The sequence below is a fragment of the Lygodium microphyllum genome, chromosome 28, assembly GCF_053477565.2.
Source record: "Lygodium microphyllum isolate KBCC chromosome 28, Lygodium_microphyllum_v1.1.10, whole genome shotgun sequence".
Lineage (NCBI taxonomy): Eukaryota > Viridiplantae > Streptophyta > Polypodiopsida > Schizaeales > Lygodiaceae > Lygodium > Lygodium microphyllum.
This window is the reverse complement of record NC_141162.1, coordinates 118406532-118421919: the sequence shown is the minus strand read 5'-3', so window position 1 is coordinate 118421919 and position 15388 is coordinate 118406532.

Here is a 15388-nt window from a genome sequence, read left to right as displayed (position 1 = left end):
CTTATACCTGGTTGATCCAGACATCAAGTTTTCTTGCGAAGTGACTAGTTATCAAAGTGAAGTTGAATAGGTAGGATGGTGCACAGCACCTCCCTTGACTCTAGGTCTTGCTACTCGAAGTCATCTCATGTGGCATGATTGTAAGAGTCATGCCATGCTAGCTTGATTGGGGAGACTAGAGGGTCTTTGCATGAGGCATTGCTAGCCAACATTCCTCCTTGTAACTTTACCCTTGAATAAATAGCTTGAAGAAAGAGGGGCTTAGTTTACGTGCATGAGTGTGAAATGCAAATAGGTTAATGCAGCCAATTCATGCAAAAACCCTCATAGAGGATGATAACAAAGTGTTGGCATTCCTTGAGATTGCCTTATTTTCTCAAGCCATTGTTCATCACCTACTATTAAAGGCCAACCATCAAGGTCTTCACTCTATAAGCTTTTTGTTGGTCTTTGAGAAGTAATTGACAAGCACTGTTATTCTCTATTGTACAGCAATTTTTAGACTTACCTTAACACTGACCTTGGAGCATTAGGGTTTAATATAAAAGGTGTAGTTGGAACCTTGGCCACATCTTTTGGTACATCATTTTTCCTTTGAGGAGCTTGATCCTCCCACTTTGCATGAGAGTGACTAATTGTGCATGTTTAGCATGATAGTGTGTGATCATTCACGAGTCTTGGCCTCATCAAGAGTATTGTTTCTTGTATTGCTAGCTTCTTAATTTTGACCGTAGATTCTTTATTCCATGAGCTTCATCATAATTTCTTACTTCATTCTTGATATTTTTCTAGGAGGTAAGGTTAATTTTCAATTTATAGGAAATCTTCATTTCAGTATATGGCTAGAAACGATAATATAGTGGCCGATGCAATCTGTATGATGTGGGTGTGTTCAAAATTTTCTATCTCTATTATCCATATAGACTATATTCAAGACAGTTAAGAGGAGTACTTGATAGATGAGCATGCTACCACAATTATGCAAAAATTACAACAAGGTAATGGGGAAGAGTTTCTAAACTTCAAGTGGCATAATGGACTTTTATGGTTCAAAGGTAGAGTCTACTTAGTACCTCAAACCACTTTCAAGCAAAGAGTACTTGAAAAGATACATTCTTCTCTTAAGGCAGGTTATCTTGGACTTTGTAAGACTTTTGATAAGATTCATAAGAGTTTTTAGCGGAGAGAAATTTTTAAGGATGTAAAGGAATACATCTCTCAACACTTACCTTTTTAACAAAATAAAGATTCGTCTATTTTACCTAGTGGTTTGCTTTAGCTCTTACCCATTTCTCATGGTAAGTGGATTGATATTAGTATGGATTTTATCATGAGACTACCTACTACCACCAAGCATGGGTGGATATAGAATATTTGTTGTGGTTGATAAGCTGACCAAATTAGCCCACTTTATTCCAACCAAAGTCCAATTTTCAACCAAATAACTAGCGAACCAATTCATGGAAGGAATCTTTAAGGTTCATGGGTTACCTATGAAGATTGTATCTGATAGAGATACTAAGTTCACAAGTACTTTTTGGATGAGTTTATTTGCTTATGTGGGAACTACCTTGACTCCAAGTATCGCTTATCATCCTCAAAGGGGTTCAAACTGAAAGATCTAACAAGTGATTGGAAGTATGTTTGAGGCACTTTTGCCATGATGCACAAGCCTCTTGGGATCAATGGCTACATCTTACTAAATTTTGCTACAAGAATAATCATCACATGAGTATTGGCATGTCTCCATTCAAAGGTCTTTACGATTACAAGTTTCAAGTACCCTCAAACCCTTTTTCATGATGATGTAAACCCTCGAGCTAAAGAAAAGTTAGAGAAGATGGAAGGTCTTATGAAGCAATGTAAGGATGATATTCATAAGACACAATAGGTTATGAAAGTATTTGATAATGAGAAGTTTGATTAGTAATTATAATATTCCTAGTTTCTAATGTCAAAATATCAAAGCTTTAGTTTCTCTATTCAAAGGCCCTCATTTTCCACCTTTTTCAAGGAACAACAAATGAAAGCAAAGTACAATTAAATCCCACGAGATCATAGAGTCCATAAATAACCAGTATGCTAAAACATCTAAGGGCTTGGTCACTAACAACCAAGAGTTCAAAACTTTGACATCAAGGCTCCAAATGGGAAACCCCTAGAAATATCATGGAGTTTCAATTGTCATTGAGATTAGAAGGGGATAGTATCCTAGCAAATGATCCCCATGGTTTAAAAGGAATAGGTTCACTAATGTTGTAATTGAAAGTCCTCAAGATCCATAAGGCGGGAAATGGATTTATTCCTAGCTATGGAGACTTACTAAAAATCCATTAGACATTTGCAAAATAGGAAGCAAGAAGTAGAATAGCAAATGATGCAACCAATTATGTTTTGGGATGCCAAGCTACCTCATCCATGCAACTCAATAGGAGGGTTTCTTGGGGTATTGTGCCTGGTTACCTATGTGTTGGATTAAGGGCCAATGTATATGTAGTGATGTCTTAGAACAAGAGCCCCTATGGCTAGGATTTGAAAAGAAGAAGCTCCTTGTGATGGATAAAGAAGAAAAAAGAAAATGTTATCTACTATAGCAAATACTACAAACCAAACAAATTAGGATTGTTTGTGTTGCATGCATTCTAACTTTCATGCATGTTAATTTTTTAAGGGAACATGCTCTTGCATTGTATGTAAATAACATATAACCTTTAGCAATAGCTTCTTTGGGAAGGCTTTGTTCTTTCAAAAGGCTAAAGCAGTGGACCCTAACTTGCAAGGTGCCAACTAAAGTAAACAACCTTTGTTAGCAAAGATAACATAATGGCCATATATGTTTACTCTAACTAGATCCTTAGCCATCTCTAGCTCTGGATAGATAGAGGCTTTGTCCTAATAGCAAAGCGTGCCCCCCAACCCCCCTTGCTAGTTAGTAACCATCCAAAGTTGTCTTTGGCTGAGGGCCTTTAGTTGTCAATGACCTCCCTACTCACTAAGATGGTATTTAGGTGGAATAGCAAGAGGGATCATTATAGCAATGATTGCACTCTAAGCACTAGAGGTGTGACTCTCAAACTGCATAAAACTTGGAAACTTAAGTAAGGTGTGTATCAAACTAGAGAAAGATGTTGGATTCTATCTCATATATGCAATAGTAAATGCTAACAATGATGAAATTACTTCCTAAGCTTTCATCGTGCCATTATTTTTTGGGTGATCTTAATGTGATAGAAAGAATGAATGATGGATTTAAGCACAAGCCATTGTGATTGATTAGGATGTTTGGTTTCGTTTGGATCCTAAGTTGTTCATTGTTATGTCTAACATGGGATATTTACAATTTGGAAAGGAGCCTTCTCACTAGTCTCAATCTAAGCCTATTTTTTATCAAAACTTATTAAGGGTTTTTTTTAAATCTAGAAAATGTCAAGGTGAAACTTATGAAAATTAAAAGAGAGAGAAGGAATATCCATAATTATTGTATAATCTAGTTATAGTACTTAAGAGACCAAAAAATTGACTAAGGGGATTACCAGAGACAATATGAATTGGTTCAAGGCTGGGTGGACATTAAAAAAATCATTCAAGTTAACCAAATCCAGAACATTGTGAAAACATGTGGTGGGGTGTTGCTAATAAATATAGCAAGGAAATGTTCTCCCTTCCTAGTGGTGACACACAAGAAAAACTTCTCGTCCCTCTTCTCCTCGAAGACATAACCACTAGAAATGTGAAAAGCTTATTGAAAACTTTCAATATAAGATCTTAGACCTCCCTCCACTCATGGCATTAAAAATATCACACCCAAAGCGTAGAGAAAAGAAGTAGTCTCCTCAACTCTTGCATTGGCCTTGGCACTATGGATTTTTTTTTGTGTTGATATTAATGGCACTTTAGACTCCAAGCTTCAAAAAGGTAAAACTCCTTAAATTGTCTTTCACTTTTAGTGACATCATTAGTTGCCCCCTCAAACATCACTTCCCATATCCCCCCTTTGACATGGTAAACTAGTAAGTTGCTACATTTGATGCTATGAGAAGTGCACCTTGGTGGAAGAGACCCCACTAGCCCATGATATTGCTCACAAATCAATTATTCCTATGATGGATGTCATTGAGAACACTAAAAACTTTGATTTCTCATAAGATGCTGGCAAAGTCATCAAAATAATATCCGCCAATCCCTAGCCATCATCATTTATGGTTGAGACTAGGATGGTATTTGATTGTCTTCAAGCCCCCAACTTACATTCTTGATTAATGAAAACATCCTTGGCAAATGCTTTCACAATAGTTCGTGTTTCATAAATCCAAGAATTTCACCTATGGCAATAGAATATGAATGCCCCCAAATGTCCTTATTAATTATTACTTTGGTCCCAAAGACCAACACAATGACCAGAGTCCTATTGCATTATTCATGCTAATGTATTTAGAGCATAGGCTTGCTTGTGCTCTAATTTTTTTCAAAGTAACATCACCAAATCCATGACCCAATCAATTAAGTCCAAGGAGCACGTCTTTGACAGAAGGGGCGAGATGTTCAATGCATACTAAAGGAGGTGAATCATGCACCCCCTCCCCCCTTAAAAAAAGATCCAACTACAGGCTTTTTAACCGCAGCAACTTAAATATATGCTATTAGAGCTAGAATTACCATGGTTGTTGGCACTAGACTTGCCTTGCAATGGATTGTCATTAAGGGATTTAGATTGTACTCATTCTAATTACTTACTAAATGTACTCATTCATGCTATTTTTACTTACTTAATTATTCATTATGATAGAATATTTGCTATTAATCCATGGAATTATTAAGCTATGAAAAAAAATCCATTAATATAAATGCATGCTCCTAGTTAGTACCCTACATTTTTGCCTAATTGTATAGCACATCATCAATTTTAGATAGTCTCAAGGCTTGCTTCTTGGAAGTGAAGGCTTAGAATACTCACTTCCAAGAGGTTAAGGTTTGTAATTTGCTCTCTTCGTATGCATGTTAGCATGTAGGTGGGTCATCTTTATTAGAATTTAACCATGTAACATGGTTAATGCATATAGATGCTTATATTGGGAAGCATGCTAGGAGCTTATGCATACACCAAATGTGAAGACAACCTTAGATTATCTTTGGTATTTAATCTATGGTATGGATATGTTTATGTGGATATAGAGGTATGTTGATTGTCTCTTATTTGTTTATATAGGGGTAGGTTGATTGGTCACTAGTTTTCTAGTGATATTTAAGAACATGGATCTAGCTATTTTCAAGCCTAAAAAGTGCATTGTTACATCTTTTCTGAAATTGTTTGCATTTCATAATGATATGTTTTCCCATGCATGAGTAAAAGGTTTGAAAGAAGGGAATTGTCATATTTTTAAGTCAAATCCTCTTCGATATGGAGCATCTTGGTTTCACCTAATGCTAGTTGGTAGGCTTTTGAGTGTAGATGCTTGACAATTTAAATGAAGGATTAGAAAAAATTAAACTTCAAAATAGCAAACAAGTAGCCCTTGGGTATGTTGCAACAACAAGATATTTTGAATTATGATAAGAGAGAAATTCCCTCATTTGCATTAACACGAGCCATGAGATTATAAAATTATGACATAGCTTCAATTGGTCTTAATGGAATTTATTTTGGAAGGATAATGGTGGATTCTCTCTTTTTTTCCCTATCATGTATGTGCAATAAGAGAATATCTCTTCCTCTTACGTTGTATGTTGCTTGTAAAAATAGATGAACGAAAGTTCCTTAGTCTAGATATGTGTTCTCTTAAAAAATGAAGGGTGTTTGGAGGCTTGTATAACTTGAACAACATTGCTAGCAAGCTAATAGCCAAATAAAGGGTCATTGGAGGCTTGCCTAGCTTGAAAAATATTGCTAATAAGCTAATAGCAAAGTGAATATTCCCAACCTCAAAATTTCTCAAGAAGATTAGATGGTCTTATTATAGGATTTCAATGACTTTGTGTACTGATTTAAAACAAGTGAAAGGGTCATGGTACTTCATGTATGATGAAAGGGCTATATTGGGCAAAATACAAGCCTATGTTGCAAGTCAAGGAAATCCCCTCTTAAATTTAAGAGTTGGATTCATTATGTTTTTGTCTAGCTTAGAATCTCCTAATTGTAGTTAATTGTAACCTACATTATAGTTGTGGTGCATAGACATACTTGGCATCAAACAAGGCTAGATACGTAGTTTGCATTATCACATGTGAGTGGTTTTTTGCATTGTCCAAATTCAAAGCAATAGTAATTCTCACCGCTTGAACCTATCACTTTGAGCCACTACTTTGATCCTAGCCAAGAGCGCCAACTAAAGTCTTCTTGATCCAAGTCTTCTCTCATAACTTGAATGCCCTCTAACGTTGTAAAGTTGAATACTCCACTATAAAGGTGAATCTTTCTTTGTCGATCTCTATCACACATATCACCTCTAGAGAAGAGACCTATCCAAATCTCAAAGGCACAAGATGTGACTCCTTGTTGGTCCAAAATGTAATATGATGTCACATATAGAGAAGAGACTTATCCATGTTTGAGAGCCATGTTTGAGAGGTGCTAGTATCTTTCCCCCAATCAAGTGGTACATCAATGTTTTTATTATAGCTATGGCATCCCTAAGGCCTTGCAATATATATCTCTTAGTCTCTTGCAACAATCTTGAAAAGCAAATCGCTCTCCCACAACAAAGGCAACCTACATGGAGAATCACTCCCAATAAAGATGAGTCCTATATTAGAGGGTATTGCCAAACTTTAATCTCAGTGGATGGTTGAAAGAAGAGGCTACCTGATATTCTCTTAAATCATTGTTGGTGGTAGCTCATGGACACTAAATAGAACATATTCCTAGCTCTAATGGTGACAATGACAAATCTATCCTCTAATCCCCTCCCTAAATTGATTTCCTTGAACTCTTGGAAGATTCGTTGAATGGTATGATATCATGATCCTTTAAGTGTAGATGTAATATACTATAATCTCCATAGTAACTTTGTCCAATTTTCCTCACCTAAAAGATGAACTTGAATGATAACCTTGACCAATAAGGCTCAATTCTCACAATCTCATTCAATGATCCCCCAAACCACATCTAGATCTAGGTTGGAATGGCATCTTAAGATACCCTTGCCATGAGTCAACTTTCATATCCTCTTGGCCAAACAAAATTTGTGACGAGGTGCTTCATGCAAATCAATAAATAACCTAGGAACACCCAATAAGAAGTGATATAATACAACATGTTCACTAAGAAAATCTAATTCACTTCTTTGCCTCAACCTCCTAGGGAACAAAAGAGATTTATCTAAGAAGTTGAATGTTACCTTGTAACCTTAACTATAGTCTCCAATGGTAGAGTATATAGTTCTATCATGTTTTATACCATTTCATTAAGCCCAAAACTTCATTGTGGTAGAGTTTACATTAGGGGTATTGGACCAATGAGGCCCTAGGAAGGTTGTCATTAGGAAGTATATCTATCTTAAGTGTGCAAGGAGGAGGAAGAGGCCATCACTCACTTCTTTGTGATCCCTAAATATACCTTAGTCAACTCATATGTATGTATGAGAAAAAACCATCTCCACTTTTTCCAAAGGAGACACCAAACTCAATGAGCTTATTTGTAAGCTTAAATAACACTTTGACCTTTATTGACATGATGGCTAGGAAAAGGCATTTTACCACTTTGCATATTTTCATCGCGCTTGTTGCAAACTTTTTGAGGAGAAATGCACAAGTCAACACTACATAGAGAGACTTGAATGACTCTTTTCTAAACAGAAAGATCGATCCAATGCAATATCCAACAAGTCAAAGTACATTACTAAAAGCTTGAGTTCCATGGCCTTTTCATTTGTTTCTTGAGGATAGGAGCATTCTTAGTAGGTTAAGGGAAAAGGTTGATTAAACAACCAATAGAACTAACTCTAAACTTTGGGCCAAGAAAGAGGGACTAACATTTTCATCTTCAACATGTAGATGTGACTAAAATTCCTCTTTTGGGCATGAAAACATTGATGTGAGGAAGTTTCAGATTTCTCCAAAGAGAGAAATTGTGGTGTTGGATACCATTCTACTAGAAGGGATCCAAACTTAGGATTGACTTTTACGCCTTTCATACTAACCAAACTTGGCACATTAATGGTATCCAACACCACAATTTCTGCCAAGTTTTGCAAGTTAGGATTGACTTTCATACTAACCAAACTTGGCACATTAATGCCGCCCATGAATTAACCCCATACATGATGCACATAGCCATACAAGCACAAAACTTGAAGTGAGCTAGATGTTCGTGCATATGCTAAAGGAGTCCAAAGGAGATAGATACACAACCTTCACAAGTGTTGCAATAATGTTCCTAAAAGGCTATAACTAGATAGAGCAAGCTTCATCTCTGGGTGTCTTATGGTAGGTTCTGATTAAATCCTAAGAACAAAGCTTCACTTTCCAATGCTCTATGACAAATAAATAATTGCCTTCCTCATAGATTCTTTCAACAACCTTAACATGCAAAACAAATCCACTAGCCAATCTAGTTGTTATGAAATTTGTTGTGAACATTGACATGGCAACCATCTTTTTTGGAGGCACCTTTGCAAACCCTGAGACATCACAACTAACCCTAAAGGACTTGCCTTTAGTTCTATTCTTTATGCTAGTATGGTTCGAACACATTTGTGTCATACATCCCTTCTCTTGCATAGCCTCAAGTTTATAGATATAATTTATGCTAATTAGACTCCATGCTCGGTTGGGATCTTTCATGGACATGCAACAATACATAATATAAAGAAACATAGTAATAGCATCAACCATGTTCAAGCAACAACGAGTCAAATAATGTCCATAGAATTGCTAGATGTGGTGCCTTTATACATTCTACAAATGTATGAGTGTTGAGAGAGTTGGGATGCATGAGAGCCAATATGATTCATATGAATGCCTCTATAGAGAAACTCCTAAAGCACCTCATCGAGTAGCATACATATTTCTAGCACAATAACGCCTCCGTGTGCTATTGAAGGGATTTTTTCAAAAGAATTCATCTCTAGAGCACTTCAATCTTCACAATGCATGGACTTAAGGCATTCTCGGCTTGAACCTTTGGTATGGTTTAATCAAGTACCTAAGGCATCAAGCTATGAAAATGCTATACTTGCCACATTATATAAATTGCTTGTTTTGGTAATATGCCATGTTATAAGTCCTTTTGGATCAACATGGCATTTATAGGATGCCACAATTGGCTTCTCGAGCTGAGAACCTAGCCCCTACTTTAAGATATAAGCCTTGGCATGCGCCCTTTCATTCCCATGCCTTTTAGGATTACCAAATGTTGTCTATTATATTGGCATGCGGAAATGCTTTTTTGCTTTTGTTTAAGTTTCCTTGTAACATGGGCCTTGCATGCAAGAATCAATTGACATATAAGTTTGGTCAATTGATAACTATGATTTAGTCATGTTGTATGAAAAGCTCGCAGGGGGTCAAAGGGCATGGTCACTCTTGATAACAATTCAAAAGCATGGACCTTACCTACATTAGCCTATTATTGTCATGTTGGTTTGTTTGAAAGAAATCGATACAGTTTTCAACTAATGTTTGGCATGATGTGTGGATGAGGTATCCAAGACTATCAATAAGTCTCTACACAAGGGTAAGCTCTTAGTCATTGATTGTGTTTAGTACCATTTCAACCCATTTCCACTACATTTTGGATTAGGGAGCTCCCTTGCCAATGAGTCATTTAAGCACTATGTGGTAGGGCCTTAGGATGGGTACCACTATTCAATTATTGTTGAAGGAGTAGGGTTGAAACATGTTGAAATGGACAAGTACTTGGAGTGCATAAGGATGAGTGGACATAATACATGCCTGCCATTTCAACATGTTTGGTCAATTCATTCCATTTCCATTCTTTTTGCCCCATAAGCTCGAGAAGTGGGTCATTATTGGCTACCTTGTGTGTAACAGGAAATGGGATGAAATGACTTGAATAGAGTGTGTTTGTCATAGACCACATCTTTACAAGGAAACAAGGCTAGCGAAACATAAGGTTTTCTAGTCTGTGTGACGAGAGGAGGCAGATGTGGAAGCTTCACCGATGATACAATGTGATCTTGGATCCTTTAAGAGTCGGGTCACGTGCAGACTTGCTAGACCTTTTACATGTCAAATAAGTATTGTTTGCTGGGTGTGACATGCCTTTTTTCTTTCTTACTTTTGAAATTTATAGTCACCTTGACCTGTGAATGCAAGTAGAGACTCGACGTGTGGCACCACTCGAACAGTTGCACTAACCTCCTTGTCTCTAAACATACGATGCATCACTTAAATATATAATCGTATGTGTAGTCTTCTTTTTATGTTATTAACTCTTGTGATTAGTGTGGATTAGTGTAATGCTTTAATCGTTTTCTCCAAAGAGGAGGAGGGGGATGATGGCCCACGGGGCAGCCAATCGCGTGTGTAAACAGCCTCATATAAAGCAATCCAAAAAAGATGTATAGATTGCAATTTAAAAACGCAAAAAGAAGAAGAAGAAAAAAGGCATCGGCCGGCGCCGGCAAAAAGATGGCAAAAATCTGATCAAATTTGACTTGCTTTTGTTTGATGACTGGCACAAAAGAGGTGTGGAGAGACTCGAGAGAGAGAGGAGGGGGTGGGAGGGACCCCCGCCATCGCCCTTTCGTCTACCGTCCATCTCCTTTCGCGCAGCATCTCAACCGTCGATCTCGAGGGGGAATCTTTTTCCAAGGAAAATTGTATAGGATCTCTCGTGCTCTCTCCCCGCCCCCTCGGGGGGGGCCGCGGTCGCCATCCATATTATTAATTAATTTAGTTTCGTTATATTTATTAAAGAAATCTTCCTTAGGCATTTAATGTTCATCATTATTACCCTGCGGGAGCGAAAACAAGATATGTGCAGTGTGCACAGTGCGTTATTTGAGATATTTTTCATTTTAGTAATGGAAATAAAATATCCGTCCTCTTTTTCTGAGGCGCACTTAGATCATTGCCAGATGGCCTTTCCCTGCCACCCCACTTACCACAAATATTAAAAAAAAAGGAAACTCCGCAAAAAAGAGAAGGAAATGCCAGCAATAATAATGGATATCATCAACTATCATCATTCCAAGTGGACTTTCAGAAAAAGGTCGGGGCCAGCTCTCTCTCTCTCTCTCTCTCTCTCTCTGTGTCTCCTGGCCGTATCACACTCCAAAGATTCTCTCTCTCTCTCTCTCTCTCTGGAGTCATGGATGGACCACAAGGGTGCCTTCACACGAACAATCACAACCAGTCCCCGTGCCCATTCGATAAACCCCCATCAAGGCTCACATTTGAAGGTTGCAAGTTCAAAGGGGGTTTTTACCCTTCACAAGAAGGTGGACACCAATTTTCCCTTCAAAATAAGGAGATACTATGAACAAGAATAGCACTTTAATCCCTTCATGTATGAGCTTCCTCTTCCTTTCTTTGCTCTAGAGGAGACATATTTGAGTGAAGCACGAGCTTGCCCTTTTAGGTCCCATTTCACCTTCAACTTTAGACCTTACAAGCATCAACTCTATGCTTTTCTTGTACCTTAATGTAATCTGCAGTAGGAATGAGTAGTCACCAAGTTTCTTCTTCTTCTTCTTCTTCTTCTAGCTTCAAAGACCCCATGTCTTATGGAAGCTAATTTGTGAAGACTCTCGACTTAGCTTGAGACTCAATCGTTAACTTGATCCCCTACAATGATCCACTAAATCATGAGGATGAGCTAGGAACTTCAGCTTTTCCATTCTTCATAGATCATCATGCCAACCCCGTGTAATTTCTCTGCAACAACTTCATCCAAAAGAAAGGCTGATTTAGGTGCCAATTTCTGTCTAACACACGCGGCCATAATTTTGACAGTTCTCATTATTTGATTTCATGCACAACTAATGTAGTAAATGACTCCATTAGATGGAGAAGGAACATACAACATATAAAGGGAGGATCCAATCTATTTCCGGCTTTGGAGGACATTAAGACAATTCATCCTAATCAACATGGATTTTGAAATGCCAATACATTGGCATTTTATTCTTGAAGTCCTCAAAGTCTTGGGATTTGGCTCTTTGTTTTGCAACATGGTTGCTTTGTTATTCATGAAAGCCATTGTGGTGGTTAATATTAATAGTCTCCTATCTAATGAGTTTAAGCTTGTAAGATCTATGTGGCATGGGTGCCCGTTTAGCTCTATCAGTTTTTACATAGCCTTGGACCCTTTGCTATGAATGATTGATTGTAGGGTGCAAATAGGTTAGGCTTATTGCTCCCAAATGGCACCGATTTTTGTGCCCAACTATTCAACGATAATAACTCTAGTATAGTGGCCATTGATGACAAAGAAAATATGAATAGTCTTTTGCAAGTTTATGATGACTTTGCTAAGGTCTCAGGTTTAGTGACTAGCAAGGCTAAAACTGAGATTGAAGTAAGCACCAAGAGCCCGGTATGAGAGGATCAACAAGTTCTTATGTAGCATGGGATTTGAGTAAAGCATGATTGATTATTCACTTTATGTCAGACATACAAAAGATGGGATGGTGGTTGTGGTTATCTATGTTGATGATCTCATCATTATAGGTGCTCTTGAAAGAGAGATTACTGAAGTAAAGGATGGGATGCACAAAGAGTTTGACATGAAGGACCTTGGTTTATTGAGGTACTTTCTTATTGTCGAGGTGATTGACACTCCACACATGGAGTTTGGTTAATGTAGAGGCAATACTCATTAGAGATGCCATAGAAGTATGGAATGACAACATGTAAGCCAATGGATACACCACTGAATCAAGACATCAAGATGGCGGAGTCATTTAATCTTTGTTGTTGGAGTTGAATCCTTGGCCTCGGCCTTTTGCTCCAGTAGCTCCTTTGGTGTATAAGAGATTTTCCCTAGATGATGGGACATCATCTTTTACATTCTTGTTCTTCTGTTTACTCTCTTCATCAAGAAGAGAGTGCTCAAAATCTTTCTATGACAAATTAGGTACATTGCTGAGAGTAGAGACAATATTTTCATAAGGATCCTGGTTTACACTAGCAAGGAGTACAACAATGGCTTCATCTTCATCTATTGTGTTCTTTAGAGCGGCAAGTTGAGTTTTTAGACTTTTAAATTTGTTAATATGCATAGTCATTGAAGTGTTGTTTTTTATGTCAAGCTTATAGAATTTCATTAACAACTTGACCGTATTTTTGGCTTGACTTCCAAAGATCCTACCAAGCTCATCCCAAGCCTTTTTAGCACCTTTGATGCTAGAGATATGGTGCAATACATCATTAGATAGTCCCCAGGCATGATGCTTAGAGCCTTGTTGTTCATATTTTTCCACTCCTTTGTCTTGAGCTAGTCTTCTTCAATGAACCCATCTTCATCATCTTCATTCTTGCTATCTGCATCATCCTCAAATAGGTTCCACAAGTCCTTTTGCATAAGGTGATACATGGTCTTTTCCTTCCAGGCATGGAAGCCTTCTCCATTGAACTTGGCTATTTGTTTGAGTTCTGCCATGTCGATTAGCTTAAAATAGCTGAGATAATACCAAAAGGTGAGTTGCCCAAGAACACAAGTAGATTAGTGTTGCCATATAACACTAGTTGAGTATCAATAGATACTATGCTTGAAGATTTGAGATCTTTATGTTGAGCTTGATGTTGTTGGTGATTTCTCCCCCTCTTCCTAATTTGATGGAAAAGAACTTGCTGGAAACTAAGTGAATCACCAAATTAGAGTTGCAAGAACTTCCTTGAGCTAAGAGAGGCGTGAAAATGAAGTGAAAAGAAAGCTTGAGGTGAAATGGGTATGGAGTATTGGTCTTTTCTTGAATCTTTGTGGATGACTTCTCAGCTTACTCGTGCACTTCCAAATTTATAGTGAACTTCAGAGAGTGTAGCTCAGTGATTAAAATCAATGTTGATAGCTTCAGTGAGAAGAACCAGTGAAAAATGTTAAGGACCATTTGATGAATCCTTTGATGAGAAACTTTGATTGCCCCATGGTTGTAGGGAGGATTGCAGCCTGTGCGTACAACAGCAACAGTACGACCAGAGGAGGCGCATATTTGAATATCGAGCTGGGAATTGCATAATGCCGAGCAAGAAAGAGGCCAATATCGCGGTTTGATGTGCTGGCCTGAAGTGCCTTGAGTAGGAAAAGGTTTTCCCAGTTCAAGGCATAAGCTATCTCCTCTTCTTTAGCTAGATTGAGGGCCTCCAAGCAGACATGGTGCTACTGGCTATGACTACCATAAAATGTCAAGTGAAGATAGAGGTGAAAGATGAGACCTTCAGCTGGACCGAGCAATGATGAAGAGGAGCTGGCAGAGCAGAGAAGGGAGCTGAGTAGAACTAAGCCATGTTCACCATGGCTTTGATACCATGTTGAAATGCATGGATCTAGAGCATGGGCATGGCAGATGGAACACAAAGACAATGTTCATGATGACATAGATTAGATAGACCAACTATTACTCAAGTGAATTAGGTTCCAAGATGGAAGATTGGACTCATAAACACTATCTTGAGTATGACATTGACTATGAATGAAAGGACAAAGACATTTATATTCCATCATTTAATGATAAGAAGGTATATCACTTTATAGGCTCATGATGGTTACCTTTTTCTCCACTCTGCCTATGGGATTCAGGAAATCTTTTCATGGATCACACATCATTTGTCATTTCTAAATAGAGACTTAGGTAGTTAGACTAGTCCAAGGGTAGGAAAACTAGAGGTAAGCTTGCTTGGCTAAAGTCAATGGATTTGAGACACTCTTAGGTATTCCAAGTGTTAGCTTTAGTATGAAAATGTATGCTCTAGCAAGCTCAAGTTCAAATGTGCTAGTGGAATCCTATCCAAGCCCAAGAAAAGGTAAGCTTGGCTAGGTGTAGGCAAGCCTAACTAGTTGAGTCTTAGTGGTAGGCTTAATTAGTAGTAGTTGGCTAGCTTATGAGTGGTAGACTAGGAGTGATAAGCTCAAGTATTCTAGCTTAAGAGTGGTAGGATCAACTAGGCTAGCTAAAGAGTGGTAGGGTTAAGTAGGAGGCTTAAAAACTAGTAAGCTCAAGTTGGTGAATGGAGGTTGTCCTTGGAGTAGTTAACTAAGGTAGGCCAACTTAATGGACTAGTAGTCTCCCAACTGTGCTATTGTGGACTCAACTTAATGCAAGCTTTGGTAGGTGGTCAAGACTAAGTGGATGGAGAAAGCTTAAGTGGGTGGTCGTAGTGAAAGTTTAGGTTTAAGTTGGATGGATTGGTCTAAGTGAAGTAGGCTTGAGTCCAATGGTGTAAACTTGATTTTGTGTGAGGTACACTGGAATCTAAGTGAAGTGAGATT